The 20,011-nt window shown below is 41.0% G+C and overlaps 1 long non-coding RNA gene across 1 annotated transcript in view; it reads left to right on the forward strand.

Annotated features, from left to right (window-relative positions):
• Positions 1-19,502, forward strand: part of LOC134910218 (uncharacterized) — a 179,280-nt gene extending 159,778 nt beyond the window's left edge. The window contains exon 4 of the long non-coding RNA XR_010176147.1: positions 19,016-19,502. This is a non-coding gene — a long non-coding RNA (uncharacterized LOC134910218). The remainder of the gene's footprint in view (positions 1-19,015) is intronic.
• The last annotated feature ends 509 nt before the right edge of the window (positions 19,503-20,011 follow it).

The raw sequence follows: 20,011 nt of genomic DNA on the forward strand, positions 1-20,011 counted from the left end.
TAGGCAGGCAAGTCTTAGAATACAGCCGCAAACTTGCTAAGTTCACAGAGTAGTAAAAGAACCCCAGCAAGTTAAACGACTGACTCCAGTCTTACTGCTAGGTCTGGATTGGCAGAGTGTAGCACCAAATCCCCAGGCCTATTTGCAGTAAGCAACAACAAATACAAAGCTACACAGTACTGGCTAACTTTCAGGAACTGACTAACCAACAAAGATTCAGCAGCATCTGCTTAACCTGAGAAGAGGCCTTATAAAGCAGGTGCTGTCCACGCCCCATTCAGACCTCACAGACTGTGAGCACAAAAACCAGCACCGGATCCCCTGCCATGCACAGAGCCTGTAACCACTGCACAGCAAAAGACCCGAACCGGAGTATCAGCTGCGCTCAGGTTACTCCGCTAGCACTTGTCTCCCGGTTGCCATGACGACGTGGCAGCACAGGGCAGGAGACCCTAACACTAGGTCTCTTTGTCTCCAGTGGCCAGATACCCATCTGAGACCACAGAACCTCTTTATTTCTGATGTAGAACTGTTATGCTTTTGTCTAAAGTGCTCTGACAGGGCATGGGTTTGTAACCCTTTCTTGATGTTACTTATACTGTATGTTCACCTATACGTACTTTCAATGCTCTAGATGTGCGGCCAATATAAAATAGTCCGCACTAGCATTCTATCCCGTAAATAAAAAAAATTACATTACAGGTGATAAACTCATTAATTTTTACTACATTGCCATTCATTTCTATTTCTAGTAATTTCTTACTGTCACCCTTTATTTCTTTACACCCTATACAAGTCCCTTATCTGAAGAAACCTTTTGTTTTTACTAAAGACCCCATACTTCTTACTATTTTAGAACCAATGTTTGGTGCTTTTCTGTAAATACATTTTGGTTTGATGGGTAGTAAGTCCCCTATGATTTGGGTCTTTCCTTAAGATACCCCAATGTTTGGTCAGGATCTTTTCTAAAGTCTTATATTGACTATTAAAAGTTGTTACGAAAGCCCAATCGTAAGTGGTTACATTAGTAGTCGTTTTTGGTTTTTCTGTCAATAGGTCCTTTTTGTCTAAGGCTTCTACTATATTTATAGTTTTGTATATAATTTTTTCATAGTATCCTGAGGCTAAGAATTTCTTTTTCATACATTCTGCTTGTTCAATATAATTCAAATTTTTGGAGCAGTTGCGTTTAGCTCTCCTCAGTTGTCCACCTAGAATTGATACCAGCCAATTGGGAAGGTGGCAACTTTCTACTCTCAGAAAGGTCCCCGAATCTGTGGGTTTAGTAAAACATTTAGTGTGTAACCGGTTATCTTCTACATAAATGGTTACATCTAAAAAAAATTATTAAAGTGCTGCTATTTTCAAAAGATAACTCAATATTCAATTCATTTTGATTAAGATAAGAATAAAATTAATTCAAGGTATCTGGACCCCCTTTCCAAATAAAAATTACATCATCAATATATCTTGACCAGGACACCAGGTATGCTCCAAAGGGGTTATGATTCCAAATTACTTCATTTTGACATAATCCCAACACTTACCACTTTATTCCAGCAAATATTTGACAGACCGATTGCATTGTTAGATCAAGACTATAAGATTCTAGCCAGAATATTATCCACCAGATTACAGGATCTCATGCCAACTCTATTAACACCACATCAACTGGGCTTCACAATGGGTCGTCACTCAGTCTTGGGTATTCTCTCAGCTATAGCGGTGTTAGCCTCTTCACCAGCAAACAAGATCTCGTCCACCATGATGTTGAGTCTGGATGCCGAGAAGGCCTTTGAGTTTTATGGGAATATTTGTTTAAAGTGCTAGATTTTAGGGATTTTTGGAATACATTTGTGGAGATGATCAGATATTTATAGTTGGAGCTCAGTACTAAATTGTTGATAAATGGCCTTCTCGGCAAGCCTCTACTGATGCACCATGCGATGAGACAGGGTTGTCCACTATCGCCTCTGCTGTTCAATGTGGCATTGGACCCCCTGTTGCGGCATTTACAACAATGGAACACCTTACGAGGGGCAAAGATTGGGGATCAGGAATTAAAATTGCAGGCCTTTGCAGATGATCTATTACTTTTAATCTCCAATCCTGAAGTCAGCTTGGAACCTCTGTTTGATAAACTAATTTATTACGGCTCAATTTCAGGGTTTAAGATTAACCCATCCAAGTTAACGGCACTGGCTTTAGGCAATCGTCCTTATACCCCAACTAGCTCTTTCGGGGGTTGCAATGGACCTCTTCCCAGATACATTACCTGGAGATAAATCTAACTAAAAATAGCCATGATTTGTACTATGCAAACGTAACCCCACTTGTTGCAAATATTGAGACAGAATTAGAGGGATGGCAGCATCTCCAGTTGTCGTACTTGGGAAGAGCTAACTTAATCAAACTTATAACTTTTCTGAAGTTAATATACCCATTGCAAGTTCTCCCGCTTATACTTACTTTATCTGATGGAAAAAAGATTGTGGAAATATTCTGAAAATTTATCTGGTCTAAGAAAAAGATCAAGAAGTAGTCTAAAAATATTACAAAAGACCAGGGAAGAGGGGGGAATTAACTTCCAAAATGTTAAGTTATATAATCAAGCAGCCACCTGTAGATACATCAAGGACTGGCTACATGGGAATGACCAATAGGCAAACTATACACTTGAAAAACAATTTCTCCCCAATCTAGATTTGAACTGTTTTTTACATTTACCCAAACATGAGTTTCCTACACATTTGCTGGAGAATCCCTTACTAATGTCGACATTGGTCAACTTGGCACACAATATGTAATAAAGCCAAACTTCATACTCTATATTCGTTGCATCTTCCCTTTTTGGGCAATGACAACTTTCAACATGGCTTAGCGACACAACCATTTAGATAATGGCATAAACAGGGATTGCGTACAGTCAGACACCTCGCAAATTCAGAAACAAAAAAGCCCTTTACTCATGTACAAGTAAAATCTTGCTACGATTTTTTGCCAGTGTGCAATTTGGCCTTTCTCCAGGCACAACACTACACTAATAAAGTAATAACTTTTTTAAGTGAGGAGAACTGGTGTAATCCACTGGATGAAGCCTTTCTAAATGTGAATTATTCCATAAAAGATATAACTTATTTTTATAAAATTTTATTCTTGCCCTATCATACTGGTCACTTCCAAATGGGTATTACCAAATGGCAAACACATTTCCCCAACCTAGAGGAAGGGGATATTCTGAGAACTCTACTATATTCTATCAAAACAATTTCAGCCACATCATACAAAGACATGTTTTTCAAAATATTTTATAGAGGTTACCTATCTCCCCACCGTTGTAAATTGATTGGTATGACTAACACATCTGCATGTCACAAGTGTAGTTGCCCTGAGGCAACACTATACCATTGCCTATGGGAATGCCCCAAAATTCAACGTTTCTGGTTGACGATAATACAGTTTACGATAGACCACCTGGTGAACTTTCTATCAGTGACCCCAGAGTGGGCAGTCCTCGGATTTTTGCCAAATATTCCAAAAATTTCAATTGGATGCAAAAAGTTATTATTGTTTGTCTCCTCGGTAGCCAGAAAATGCATCCCAACAATGGATCTCTTCCACACTCCCATCACTTAATACGTTTAAAGATAAATTATTTCAAATGTTTAAACTTGAATGGACCAAAACTACACTTCACAAAGATTCGCAAACTGAGGAATTTTTTTCAGTTTGGGAAAGTTACATAGAATCTAGACAGCAAATACATAAGTGTTTCCGATTGACCCTTTGATATGAAACTAGATCATTCATACAGGACCCACCAATTACCTTGAATTAAAATATATAGTGTGACTCGGACATGCATGGCTTCATCCCTCACCCACCCTCCCCCCATTCCTGTTCCCTTCTATTCCCTTTCTCTCTCCCCATCTTCTTTCTCTCTTTCATTCTGTGTTTTTCTCAAATTCCTACTTCTTCAAGATCATAATCTACTACTAGTCATCTGTATGCTAATCAAATGCATCAATTAGTATCCAAGAGACTGTAATTGGATAACATGATTGTCAATTTATTGATATCTAAGGTTAATTACATCTGCTCACAACATAAAAATTAGCAATTATTTTCATGTTTTTATGTCTGAAGGAGGAAAATGTTAGAAAATGTGTGCAACAAATTTACTGTATTGCTCAATTGTGGTAACGTTTCATGTACAATTTGCAATAAAAACACATTTGAAAAAAAACAAAAAACAGTCAATTATTTGTTAAACTACAAGTTACTGCTGGTAATACCAGTGGATGAACGGCGGGGTGAGTGGCTTTCCATAGCGTCCTGCTACGGAAAGCCGCTCACCCCCGCTGACATCATTGGGCAGCAGGGAAAAGAGCTCAGTGTGTATGCACTGAGCGCTTTTCAGCCCAGCGATGTCAGCGATCATCGCTGTGCATACACGCTGGGCAAAAACACCCTGTGTGTATGGACCTTTACTCTCTGTGTGGCAGACTGTGCCGCTGTACCCACTGCAAGTACTTATGGGTCCTACACACTGACAGATCCACCGCAGAGCTGCCCGACGGCGGATACGGCCGACGAGCGACACAGTGGCGCGGGGGGGGCAGTGACGGGGGGAGTGAAGCAGAGCAGAGCAGGCAAATTTGGATGAGATCATCCATATTGGCCTGCATGCACAAGCGACGGGGTACCAGCGATGAATGAGTGCGGGGCCGCGCATCATTCATTGCTAGTCCCTACACACTGAAAGATATGAATGGTATCTCATTCATTAATGAACGAGATCGTTCATATCTCTCAGTATTATTGCCCAGTGTGTAGGGCCCATAATAATATAGCAGCATGGTTAGTGCCAGATTGTGATCACTATTTGTAGTGTTTACTCTCAATGTTGTATACTGAGTCGCTGTACCCGTACCAACCTACTAGACTACCTGTGCACTTACTCTTTGTTAAGCAGATTGTGCCGCTGAACCCGCTGTAATTTATTAACAATATAGCAGTATGACTAATGCAGGATAATGATTACTATTGGTAGTGTGGTCGATGTTTGGTATTAATAACTAACACCAGTAACTGTCTATTCCGCATATGTTTGACATATTGGGTCTAATTCAGAGTTGATCGCAGCAGCAAATTTGTGAGCAGTTGGGCAAAACCATGTGCACTGCAGGGAGGGCAGATGTAACATGTGCAGAGAGAGTTAGATTTGGGTGGGGTGTGTTCAATCTGAAAACTAAATTGCAGTGTAAAAATAAAGCAGCCAGTATTTACTCTGCACAGAAACAAAATAACCCACCCAAATCTAACTCTCTCTGCACATGTTATATCTGCCACACCTGCAGTGCACATGGTTTTGTCCAACTGCTAACAAATTTGCTGCAGTGATCAACTCTGAATTACCCCCATTGTACAGTCATAATATATACACATTAGTGGATGTGTGTCACTGCACTACTTTTTTCATTATTCATTGATTTAGTATTACATATATCATTTCCACTAACTGCCGGTATATGTGACACGTGGCAAATTCAAAAGTGTGATCAATAATTAAAGACACCAGACCCTCTATATCACAAACTAAGGAGATCAGTAGTGATTGCATCACCCTGGAAATAAACTACAAATTATAATGTAGGGTGATTACTAATATAATATGATCCACAGATATATCCAATTATTTCAAACTGACAAATGTGATGTGCTAATTGTATATAATACAGAATTGAGTAGATGACATGCAAATATGGTACAGTTTCTTGAAAAGGGAGCAGAAAACATTTAACCTCTTGGGATAATTATCATACCTGGGTCTGACCCTACAGGTGAGAGACCTCCAGGCAGCAATTTGTCTCATGAGCCTGACACTAATAAGTGAGAGACTCCATTGATTGGAACTCCAAATATAATAGGAGACCCCAGGGTTATATTTCCAAATGTATTTTTACCTGAAACTATAGGTGAGAGGTAGACTACCAACATACCTGAGACTTTAAGTAAGAGGTAATTCTCAAATACATTAATTAACTCTCCCTTCATGAGACTTCACATCTGACATGGGCTCCCACTATCAAATTTATAAATATACAATATATTAGTACCATACTTGTCAACAGAAGTAAGATCTGTAAGATAGAAGTCATATAGGATTTCCTAATACTATTGTTGTAAACATTTGATTTCTTTGTAGCCATTGAAACATATTCTGAAGCCTACAAGATTTCAGCTGTTACAACATCATCCAAACATTTAGTAATTTATGTGTCTCGAAACAATAATGGACTTCTAGGCATTATGCCAAGATTTTTTGATGAGCATAATAGCAACAATTCTGCTACATTTCAGAAGAGACGATAATATTGACTGGAAAAAAGGCTTACAGTATTAATAATTTACATTAGCATAGCGATTACAGAAGATAGGCACACAAAAGAGACGCTCAGCTGTTTTTAAACAACTTTGTTTTCCTTTCTCTAATTCACAGTGTTGTCTAACTTTCACACCATTCTTATACATGTTTTTAAATAGTTCATCCTCAAGACATGTGAGAATATAACGTTACTATTTTAATGGAAAAATAAAAGTTACATTTTAAGCTTTCAGTGCACCGAAAACAGATCCTTTGTCTTTTTCTTTTTGATCTCTCGTAACACTATGATCTGTGGTAGCACCACTTATATTTAAATAACCATATGTTATCATATTAATACTAGGGGTTTTCACTATCTAATCTATATGATATATATTACTATTCTTTCCTGTGCAACTGATTTTCCCTTCCCTTTCCCCTTTCTACTTTACATTAGTTGTTTCTAACAAGCTTTTCCAGATATTTAGTCATGAAGCCGAGTTTGTAATCCATACTTTTTAAAGTACTGTATTGTAAAATATAGCATTTTCTTCCTGACATTGGGGTACATTTACTAAGCAGTGATAAGAACGGAGAAGTGAGCTAGTGGAGAAATTTCCCCATCAACCAATCAGCAGCTCTGTATCATTTTATAGTATGCAAATTATAGATGTTACTTCAGTGCTGATTGGTTGCCCTGGGCACTTCTCCACTGGCCCACTTCTCCGCTCTTATCACTGCTTAGTAAATGCCCCCCTTTGTCTCTGTTCTTCTTTTACTGTATACAACATTCCACCAAGTGTACAGGTCATCTGATCCTTTGGTGAAGAATTTCATAAAATTTTCTTGACTTTTGTCCATTTCTTTTGCAACAGTATCTGTAATACATTGAAATATTGCCAGGGGTCAAATTGATGATGTTGGTAGCTGTTGAAATTCTGTTGGTTGTGATGCAAGATTTGTGAAATTTTCTTCCAACACTTGAAACTAAGAAAATGTAAAATGAAATGATAAAATATGTTAAAAAATATCAACAAGTTTGCCAATGTTTTAGAGAAATATAAGCATAAAAAAAATATTGTAGTGAGTATATATTTTAATAGCTAATATAACACCTGGTCATAATAATTGTACTATTTATGCGGACTGGGTCCCTTAAGATTAAATTGGTATCACTAAATCTCCCTTGGATATTTTTGATGTTTTAACTTATTCTTTAATATTATTTTCATATTCTACAAAGACAACAATAATGAAGATATAGCTGCTAAATATTTGGAGAATATACATGAAACAAAAATCACAATTTTGTTGTAAGAAAAAGGGTACACAAAAGATTCCAAAGCACAGACAAATTATGGGACGCAAACATAACAGTGAAAAAACCAGGGTACTTAGCAAGATATAAAGCAAGATAAAATGGGCGCCCGTATCTACCTCTGATGAAACGACCGGGGCTAATGGTCGAGATACGCGTTAGTTGATGGCTTTGGAGTGACCTCTCTATTTGATCATCTACTACTGCCCTAATTGCTGGGTAATTATAACATCCAAAACCCGCTGCAAGGGACTCCGTACATCTCTGTACATTGGACCCCGGCTATAAAGGAATACCTATAAAGGAATACCCAGCCGCGCTATCTGGCTAGCACCCAGGCAACGCGGTGAATGCCGGCTACTACTGCCCTTTTTGCTGGGTAATTCTAACATCCAAAACCCGCTGCAAAGGACTCCGTACATCTCTGTACATTGGACTCTGGCTAGCACCCAGGCAGCGCGGTGAATGCCGGCACGTGAAATACAGACAACGGAGGTCTCGGGTGATCCCAGCAAGTAAACTAGTGCGGGTGTAAGAGGCAGCACGAGATGGATGCTCAGCATAAATTATCCCCACTAATTAGCTCCACACATCAGTGGCACGGGGAGGATAATTACCGCTCGGCTGGAGGAGATACTCGTCACATACCGACGCTACTTAATTGGATGGTATGTAAGCGGTCCAATTGTATGGTGACCTTTCTTCGTTATTTTAACTCTAGTATTGTGTCACAGACACTATTTATACAAATTAACTGTTCTCTCTGGATGAACTCTTGGGTGAATTACATCTCTTGTAAATACAGGCTGGCCAGCCTATGTGGACATTTTACAACTAATGCACTGTATTGTGATTTTTATTTAGGGATTATACTCTGAATTAGTATACCACTAGTTCAGATTAGAGCGACTGTGATACCTTTGCGGGTTTTTCATATGACTTTTAGATGGTTTAAAGGTTATTTGTATTAATTGCTTTATCTCATTGTGTGGTCACTCCTGAAGTATATAGTATATTGTATATATTATATATTATATATATATATATATATATATATATACTATATCTTATTTTTCCCATCCATATCTTGGATTATTAATAAAACATTATATTTAAATGTGATCCTGTTGCGCACAGATTGCTTTTTTCTATTTACTTAGCAAGATAATTGTAGTAATTGGATGGAAACTTTTCAGTAAGAAAGAGTAAAGAGAGGCAGAAAGAAAGATTGGGAGAGAGATGGAGATGGTTTTATAACAGAAAAGAAAGATATAGATATGTGTGCTAAGGAGATTGACAGGAAGAAGGCATTTGTGGGTGGCAACTGTCCGTTTTCAGGGAGTGGTTGGAAAAACACAGGTGTGTCCAAGCGTTTGCAGGGCGAGTGTCTGACGTCAATTCCGGTCCCGGACAGGCAGAAGTGATCGCAGCGGCTGAGTAAGTTCTGGGCAACTCAGAAACTGCACAAAGTGTATTTGTACCGCTCTGCTGCACATGCGATTGCACACTTGCACAGCTAAAATACACTCCCCGGTGGGCGGTGACTATGCGAACGCAGGACTGCAAAAACCAGCTAGCGAGCGATTAGGTCTGAATGACCCCCTATGTTTATTACTGTTATGTTTATACTGTTAAGCACTTTGAGAACTACTGTAGAAAAAGCTCTCTATAAATAAAATTATTATGATTATTATGACGATGATGATGATGATTATTATTATTATTATTAGTAGTAGTAGTAGTAGTAGTAGTAATAGTAGTAGTAGTAGTAGTAGTAGTAGTAGTAGTAGTAGTAGTAGTAGTAGTATTGTATCACAAGAGTATAATGTTAATAGAAAAGGATTCCTGACAAGATTTGAAAGAACTGATTAATTTATTGATTAATTTAATTGATTGATTAATTTAAAATAAAAAAACAACATTCTGTTTTGCAGTCACTAATAGAAAAGGCCATACGATACAGCATTGATAGCAAAGGATTCCCGACAAGGGTTGAAAATACTGATTAATGTATTGATTCATTTAATTGATTATTTTAGAATTTAAAAAAACACAATCTGTTTTTCAGCCACTATCAAAAGGTCATAAGAGTACAATGTTAATAGCCATTGATGCTGACAATGGTTCAAACTAAGAAAATGAATAGTTGCAGTGCAGAGCTGCAAACTCCAAATCAGCCTATCTTACACTCACAAATATAAGGAGGCTCACCTGTTGGCCATACTACCATCCCTCCCTCGTAATTGTGTAACACACCCCTGTAATACAATTATGAGTTGCACCAGAAAGTGTAAGTATGAGGTATAATACCATGTTATTTTGACTAAATCTAGTCCTCAAGTGGTGCAAGATGGAACTGTCATTGCACTCTCCCACCCACCCTTACATTGTATATTAAAAAAGACATGAAAAATCTAACAAACCAAACACTTCAGCAATAGGGGCTGCCAATTTTGTCACTGAAGTGCTTAGCTTGGGCCTCCACAAAACAATTTTTAGAAGGACTACCTCCAATCATTAATGATGATGTTGTTTGTGTAAATCAGCCACCATTGGCAGCAGTTCTTGCTCGTGATTAAAATAAAGCCATTGTCATGCCTGGGCAGAAAACCAAAAAAGCCCTCTCTTCAGTGTGGATTTATATTTACTCAAACCTTGATAACATTTGTGAAGGCATCTTCATCATTTGTAATGCCAAAGAAGGTAGAGTTCTGTAGGGATGTTAACTATTTAGGCACCTCCTCCCATTTATGTAATTTGCAGTGAGTATATGCATGGCAGGACCCCCCTCTCCAGCAGCTGCAGACAAAAGCAACCACTGGGGAGTGTAAATTAACACACCCAAGCCACCCCTGTGTACCTGGAGGCTGTCCCGGCTCTCAAAATGAAAGCCGCGATGGTCACAATGTTTCAGATGTTCTGATGGTCTCGATGTTCCCGATCGATGTTTCTATGTTTGAAAAATATTCTGGACTTGAACATTAGGAATGTTAGGGATCCACCTGATGAGGTCACCTGACCATGGTAGGTGGGCCCATGTTTTTGGCCATAAATTATGATAAGAACCTCAATTTTAATCCATGTTAAATTGGAAATGTTATTATAATTGTTGTGGTTACCAGTGTTCTTAGTGCTTAGAGTTTACATTTGCATATTTTCTTTTTTTCTGTACAGTCACAGACAGTGCTGCAGACCACAGGCCTAGTTCACTGATGATGAAGACACTGACATAGTAGCCAAAGAGCTGTGGGATAGTGTGTTTTATCATTGAACTAGGGCTGCAGTGTAAGGGCTTTACACTGCAGCCCTAGTTCAGTGATAAAACACAGTATCCCACAGCCCTTCAATTGCAGTCACAGTAGCGCTTAATCACACTGCAACCATAAGTGCACACAGGGGAGTCCGAGTACCTAGAAACCCCCCCTGCCCACCGATACATTGCCACAGTTTACCAATTTTTAGTTATTATTTTTTTAACTGAGCCCCATACTGTGCGGCTGCTGAAGCTGCCTTCTAACACACTGATGGAGGAGGCAGGCTGTGGCTGTGTGGCTGGCTGAATGTATAGGAGGAGCTGCTGTAGCTGCAGGGACAGTGTGTGCAGCTCTTCCCAGGCAGTTCTCCTGTCCCATGTGACTTCTGTATCAGAGCTGGCCAGACTCGGGTGGGCAGAGAGTTATGCCCTGCAGCGAGCAGGTGTGTGTGTGTGTCATATACTGGGGCTTAGTTATGCTGGGTGGGTGGGGCACCCACTGTCCTGATGTTTGAGGGGGAGGGAGACATGATACTGTATGTGTGTGTATATGCCGTATGTATGTATGTATGTATGTATGTATGTGCTAAGAGTGTGTATATGCTGTATGTATGTGTTATGTGTGTGTATATGCTGTATGTATGTATGTATGTATGTATGTATGTATGTATGTGCAATGTGTATGTATAAGCTATGTGTATATACTGTATGTATACATGCTATGTGTGTAAATGCTGTATGTATGTGCTATGTGTGTATATGCTGTATGTATGTGCTATGTGTGTGTATATGCTGTATGTATGTATGTATATATGTGCTATATGTGTATAAGCTGTGTGTATACTGTATGTATACATGCTATGTGTGTATATGCTGTATGTATGTGCTATGTGTGTGTATATGCTATATGTACATGCTATGTGTGTATATGCTGTATGCATGTGCTATGTGTGTGTACATGCTGTATGTATATATGTGCTATGTGTGTATATGCTGTATGTATGCTGTGTATATATACTGTATGTTTGTGCTATGTGTGTGTATATGCTGTATGTATGCTGTGTGTATATACTGTATGTATGCTGTATGTATATACAGTATGTATGTATGTATGTATGCATGTATGTATCTGCTATGTGTGTGTATATGCTGTATGTATGCCGTGTGTGTATATGTATGTACGTACATATGTATGTATTTATGTATGTATGTATGTATGTATGTGCTATGTGTGTATATGCTGTATGTGTTATGTGTGTATATGCTGTATGTATGTGCTGTGTGTGTATATGCTGTATGTATGTGCTATGTGTGTATATGCTGTATGTATGTGCAATGTGGTGTGTATATGCTGTATGTATGTATGTATGTATGTATGTGCTATGTGTGTTTGTGTATATGCTGTATGTATTGTGTGTGTGTGTATACTGTATGCATATAATATATATGCTGTATGTGTGTATATGCTGTATGTATACATGCTATGTGTGTATGTACTGTATGTGTGTATATGCTGTATGTATGTATACATGCTATGTGTGTACATGCTGTATGAACATGCTATGTGTGTGTGTGTGTGTGTGTGTGTGTGTGTGTGTATATGCTGTATGTATGCTATGTGTGTGTATGCTGTATGTATGTTGTGTGTGTGTTTGTGTGTATATGCTGTATGTATGCTTTGTTTGTGTTTATGTTTATATGCATGCATGCTATGTGTGTGCATATGCTGTATTTACGTGCTATGTGTGTTTATATGCTGTATGTAAGCTATGTCTGTATATGCATCTATGCATGTGTGTTATGTCTGTATATGCTGTATGTATATGCTGTGTGTGTCTACAGTATGTATATATGCTGTGCATGTCTGCAGCATGCATGTATACTGTGTGTATGTACAGTATGCATGCTGTGTGTATGTATATATTACACATACATACATGCATGTGCAGAGCCCCCCCCCCCCCCGCATTTGCCCCTGGCAACCCACCCTGAACCCTCTCCCCATGAAGTTCTGTGCGAATCATGAGGGAGGGACTTTTAATCAAATGCAAAACATGTGAGAGATCTGATACCAGGAGGATGATGTTTTTCCTTGTTTTTGGATCCGAGCCTCACAGGAAATTAGAGATGAGTGGGTACGGTTCTCCAAGAACCGGACCCACCTGAACTTCACAATATTAGTCTGGTTCCGAGTCAGGACCCATGAAGCAAAACAACATCATCCTGCCATCTTCACTCCAGTTGTGGAGAGTGTACCGAACAGACGTGTCCATCTCAGTACTGTGTTGTCGGGCGTGTGGTGGGTGCTCTCTCTGCTGTATCAGTCCAGGGGTACTTAGGCTGCTGTATCAGTCCAGGGGTACTGAGTCTCCTGTATCAGTCCAGGCAGGTTGCTGTATCTGCTGCATTAGTCCAAGGGTGCTCTGTCTGCTGTATCAGTCCAGGGATGCTAAGTCTGCTGTATTAGTCCAGGTGGGGTGCTCGGTCTGCTGTATCAGTTCAGGGGTGCTCTGACTGCTGTATCAGTCCAAGGGTGACCTGTTGTTGTATCAGTCCAGGGGTGCTCTGTCTGCTGTATCAGTCTAAGGGTGCTCTCTATGCTGTATCTGAAAGGGGTGATCTGTTCATCCATCCAGGGGCCCCACCCCAGTGTAAAATTAAAATAGTAAAAGCTAAAAACAAAAAGCCTAAAAGTATAGTTATACAAAAAAATTTTGTTTGTTTGAACTGTACCCCAGTGTACTACACAATTTTTATTTTATTTTCATAAGTACTGTGACACTGCCGGTTAGACTGTAGTGTTTTATTATTTCGTACTCATACACGTATACATGTGTGACACTGTTGGTGAAGGTCAACTGCAGTGTTTGACTACTATTTCTGATGCACACATGTATTCTGTGATGCTGTGGGTGAAGGTGGTACCACAGTAATATAATTTATTTCCTACTCATACACATATCGTGCGACACTGTTGATGAAGGTCAACTGCAGTGTTTGACTACTATTTCTGATGCACACATGTATTCTGTGATGCTGTGGGTGAAGGTGGTACCACAGTAATATAATTTATTTCCTACTCATACACATATCGTGCGACACTGTTGATGAAGGTCAACTGCAGTGTTTGACTAATATTTCTGATACACACAGGTATTCTGTGATGCTGTGGGTGAAGGTGGTACCACAATAATATATTTTATTTCCTACTCATTCAGTTATTGTGCGACGCTGTTAGTGAAGGTCAACCGCAATGTTAGATTACTATTTTTGAAGGACACACATATTGTGTGATACTGTGGATGTAGGTGGTACCACAATAATATATTTTATTTCCTACTCATACACGTATTGTGCGACACTGTTGGTGAAGGACAACTGCAGTGTTCGATTACTATTTCTGATGCACACATGTATTGTGTGATGCTGTGGGTGAAGGAGCTACCACAGTAATATATTTTATTTCCTACTCATTCAGTTATTGTTGGTGAAGGTCAACCACAGTTTTTGATTACTTTTTCTGACTCATACACGTATTGTGCGACACTGTTGGTGAAATTAAATCACAGTGTTTGAATATTATTTCATACTCATAGACATATTTTTGAGACACTGTTGGTGAAATTAAACCACAGTGTTGATCAATATTTCTGACTCATACACGTATTGTGCGACACTGTTCGTGAAACTATTACTATTTCTGACTCATACACTTATTGTGCGACACTGAAGGTGGTAAATTTTTTGTACAATTTGTGGTGTGTGCTGTACTCCACTTCATTCGTGTTTGTGGATAAATATGGAGGACAAACAAATGAGAGGAGAGCAAGAAGCATATGCTAGTGGTGCAAGTGCTGCCACCAGTCATGACAATATAAGTCTGACAACGTCATCTACCAAGGCCAATGCACAGGGGCATAGAGGGCTTAAGTCAGTTCATGTAAAATCATTTACATTTTACAGTTGTAAAGAAAAGAAACATTAAAAGGTAAGTTAGCTGCAGAGGCAGTAAGACAAACTGTGCATTCAGAATTAGAACCATCAGAGATTCTTGTGGAATGTTTAAAGGTGTCCACATCAGATATGGGTGAGTCTGTCTTTTCTAACACTGTCCTCATAGAGAAGCTTCTTTCACCTCCTTTCACCATTTCTGCACCATCTGCACATGTGGGGAGCAGTACAGGTGAAGATGGTGATGATGAGGAGGACATAATAGAAATTAAGAATTTGTGTGTGGAAGTGGAACAGGATGAGGGGGATATGTGTGACTGTGTACTACTACTATCTGACACTGAGGATGTTGGTGATGTTGTTTGTGTAAGTCAGCCACCAGTGGCTGCAGTTGTTGACCGTGATAAAAAGAAAGCTATTGCGATGCCTGGGCAGAAGACCAAAAAGCCACCTCTTGGGTGTGAGATTATTTTTACCCCAATCCTGACAATGTTTATGAAAGCATCTGCTCTGTTTGTGAGGCCAAAGTTAGTAGAGGTAAGAACATTGGCCATCTAGGCAACCTACTCCACGTTACATCAGACATGAAATTTATTGTTCAAGATTATAATCTAATTAACACCCTCATCATCAACATTCTAGTAGTCCTTCTAAAAAATAGTTTTGTGGGGCCCCACACAAACCAATCATTTCAGCCACAAGTGATGGTCCCTTTCACTAAAATTATTGGTTTGTTAAACTGTGCATGTCCTATCCAATATATACAACATAAGGATGGGTGGGAGTGCCTAAGGACAATTCCATCTTACACCTCTTTTCTTTGCATTATCTGCTGTTTGGAGCATTGCTGACTGTCTTCTTCTGTAGACGGCAAACATTTATATATTTTATTAAACTTCCACCCTGCCTGCCACTGCAGTGACGTTCTGTTTCCTAGATGTGCCATGTTGGAAGTTTAAGTGCCATATGTTTGTGCTGCCCACTTCTGTCATTTAGCTTATACCCCATTCAGACATAGGACCTGGGAATTTCCCTGCTTCAGACCAGGGATTTTCACCACTGAAAAATCCTGGGTTTTTGCTGGGACCCCCTTTCACACTAAACCTGAGACCTGGGAAATTCCCGGGTCGACCCCTTTCAGGCAGGGCCGACTCCAGGCCTACTAGCACCCTGAGCGAGAAAATTTCAAAGCGCCACCTCCCATACTCTTCGGCGCGTGTGCTGCTGGAAAAGTGGGTGTGGCCTCCTGGGAAAGTGGGTGGGGCCTCACAACTTCATATTATCAAACTATAAATAGATTTTCACACCCCCTCTATGCACACAATTAGCAGCCTTACACATAACAGCTACAGTAGTGTTCCTTACACACAATGTCTCCAGTATAGTGCCAGCTACACATAATGTCTACAGTAGTGCAGTGCCAGATAGACATGATATGCCCCCCACCAGTGCCAGCTACACATGACATGCCCCGCAGCAGTACCAGCTACACATGACATGCTCCCCAGCAGTGCTAGATGCACACGACATGCCCCCCAGCAGTGCCAGATGCACAACTTGCCCCCCAGCAGTGCCAGATGCACGACATGCCCCCCAGCAGTGCCAAATGCATGACATGCCCCCCAGCACAGCCAGATGCACATGACATGCCCCCCGGCAGTGCCAGATGCACATGACATGCCCCCCAGCAGTGCCAGATGCATAAATGCTCCCCAGCAGTGCCAGATACATAAATGCCCCCACAGTGCCAGATAGCAAAATGCCCCCCACAGTGCCAGATAGCTAAATGTCCCCCCACAGTGCCAGATAGCTAAATGCCCCCAACAGTGCCAGACAGATAAATGCCCCCCACAGGGCCAGATAGCTAAATGCCCCCCACAGTGCCAGATAGATAAATGCCCCCCACAGTGCCAGATATGCCCCCACAGTGCCAGATACATTAATGCCCCCACAGTGCCAGAAATGCCCCCACAGTGCCAGATACATTAATGCCCCCACAGTGTCAGATACATTAATGCCCCCCACAGTGCCAGAAATGCCCCCACAGTGCCAGATACATTAATGTCCCCACAGTGCCAGATACATTAATGTCCCCCACAGTGCTAGATAAATGCCCCCACAGTGCCAGATACATTAATGCCCCCCCACAGTGCCAGATAAATGCCCCCACAGTGCTAGATACATGAATGCCCCCACAGTGCCAGATATGCCCCCACAGTGCCAGATACATTAATGCCCCCACAGTGCCAGATACATTAATTACCCCACAGTGCCAGAAATGCCCCCACAGTGCCAGATACATTAATGCCCCCACAGTGCCAGATACATTAATGTCCCCCACAATGCCAGATAAATGCCCCACAGTGCCAGATAAATGCCCCCACAGTGCCAGATACATTAATGCCCCCACAGTGCCAGATATATTAATGCCCCCACAGTGCCAGATAAATGCCCCCACAGTGCTAGATACATGAATGCCACCACAGTGCCAGATATGCCCCCACAGTGCCAGATACATTAATGACCCCACAGTGCCAGAAATGCCCCCACAGTGCCAGATACATTAATGCCCCTACAGTGCCAGATACATTAATGTCCCCCACAGTGCCAGATAAATGCCCCCACAGTGCCAGATACATTAATGCCCCCCACAGTGCCAGATACATTAATGCCCCCACAGTGCCAGATAAATGCCCCCACAGTGCCAGATACATTAATGCCCCCCACAGTGCCAGACAAATGCCCCCACAGTGCCAGATACATTAATGCCCCCCACCGTGCCAGATAAATGCCCCCACAGTGCCAGATAAATACCCCCACAGTGCCAGATACATTAATGCCCCCACAGTGCCAGATATGCCCCCACAGTGCTTAATACATTAATGCCCCCACAGTGCCAGATACATTAATGACCCAACAGTGCCATAAATGCCCCCACAGTGCCAGATACATTAATGCCCCCACAGTGCCAGAGACATTAATGTCCCCCACAGCGCCAGATAAATGCCCCCACAGTGCCAGATACATTAATGCCCCCCACAGTGCCACATATGCCCCCAGAGTACCTGCTGCAGATCCGGCCGCGCTGTCTGTGCGAGCCGGTGCCTGAAAGTGAACTGTGCACGCTGTGCAGTGCCGGTGTCTGACATCAGACGCCGACGCCACATAGCACGCACACATCACTTTACAGAGAGGAGGCGACGCAGCCCGCAGGCTACAGGACAGGGCCGGCTCCAGGCTCCGACATGGTGGCGCCAGCGTGCGGCGCCCTTTAAGGGTGGTGCCCTGTGCGGCCGCTCGAGTCAAACATGCCTCGAGCCGGCCCTGCTTTCAGGCATAAGCCTGGCTGCCCTGGCAGCCAGGTCAGACCAGGCTACTCTAATGTCACGTCTTACATACACACACACACACAGACGTCACACTCGTACATTTACACACGTCTTACACATACACATGTCACACTCAAACACACATACATGTAATATATACACACATGCCAAATTCATATATACACACACTCACTCTCTCACACACACACACACACACACACACACACACACACACACACTCACTCTCTCACTCACTCCAACAGGCTTGTTTTTTGACTGCGCCGGCTGCTTCAACTACTCACAGCAGCACGGACTACAGCAGCCGGCGCACGCCCCCTCTTAACTCCGGCCTCCTCCAAGCAGCCCCGCCAATCAAGTGTGACCTGGGAGCAAATTCCCCGGTTGCACCTTTCAGACCTAAGCCAGGTTGTCTTTCCGGGACTTGAGTCCCTTGAAAAACCCTGGTCAATTGCAGGGTTGGTGACCCGGATCACGTTCACGGGTCAGTGCCTTTCAGACATACCAAATTCCTGGGTTGATGCGCGTACATGTGCAAAATCCCGGGAATTTAGAGCATGTCTGAAAGGGGTATAAGTCATTCAGCTACTGTACCTAGTGCAACCTTTTGCCCTATACCGGATGAAAACAATATACTGTAATGAGCTGTGAGGTGGTCAAAATTGATTGGAAATGAGTGGAAATTAATGTTATTGAGGTTATTAATACTGTAGTAACAGAAACAGACACATATTCTGTGATTTTAGCTGAAATTTATGATTTATTTTTTTTAAATACAGATCCAAAACAAATACAGATCCAAAACTTGCAACAAATTTAGAGGCAAAACAAATACAGACCCCAAACACAAAGGAGATACAGATCCAAAACAAAAACCCCAAACCCGAGATTTTTGGGCTGACGCACATCTATACAGGAAATACCAGTACTTGGAAACAGGAAGTTTGTGTGGTCCGCACATCTCTAGAAACATACAGTATGTGGTAATTGCTTGACAAAAATGTGAAATAAAGAAAAAATTATCATTGCCTGAATGGTCGGTAGAACTGTATGCCACATGTTGTCCCAGTGCTTGTTGATGGCTCCAGTTGGTTATCTGGATTAAAACAAATAAGCAAAAAATTCAATTATAAAGAATAATATTTAATAATATTAAAATTTTGATGGCCTCAACAACACTGTGTTAAAATGTCTGAAGGTGTCCAGGATTCTAGAGATTAAATTTTTTTTAGAACACACTCAAAAATACCAAAAGAGCATTAAAGTTTTCTGGAAATGTGTGCCTGGTGTTGATTGTCTCCTTTAGTGTGTTGCCAGAATTAGTGTGGGTTTTCTCTACTTTTGTACTATATTGAAAAAAAACAGTATCAGCACTGTACTTGAAATAATGAAAAAGTGATGTGTGCAAAATGTTTAAGTGTAACTTTGCAACGGACCATAAAACTGAGATATACAAAGTAGCAAAGGACCCAGATGGGTGCAAAACTGGTGTTGGGAACCAACCTATGTATACACAGAGGGGGGACCCCAGTGTTCCCCACAAACCTTTACTGGTAAAAGGTGTAAGGTTATAGGCCTTATAGATCTATGCTCTGAGGAAAAGACTGCGGGGTATATTTACTAAGCTCCCAATTTGACCGATTTGGTGTTTTTTTCATCAAAGTGTCATCTCGGGACTTTACTAAACTGAAATCTCGGCAGTGATGAGGGCATTCGTATTTTTTTAAAAATCAAAGTTAAAAAATACGAATGAATACACCATCGGTCAAACACGG

The sequence above is a fragment of the Pseudophryne corroboree genome, chromosome 1 (genome assembly GCF_028390025.1).
Source record: "Pseudophryne corroboree isolate aPseCor3 chromosome 1, aPseCor3.hap2, whole genome shotgun sequence".
NCBI lineage: Eukaryota > Metazoa > Chordata > Amphibia > Anura > Myobatrachidae > Pseudophryne > Pseudophryne corroboree.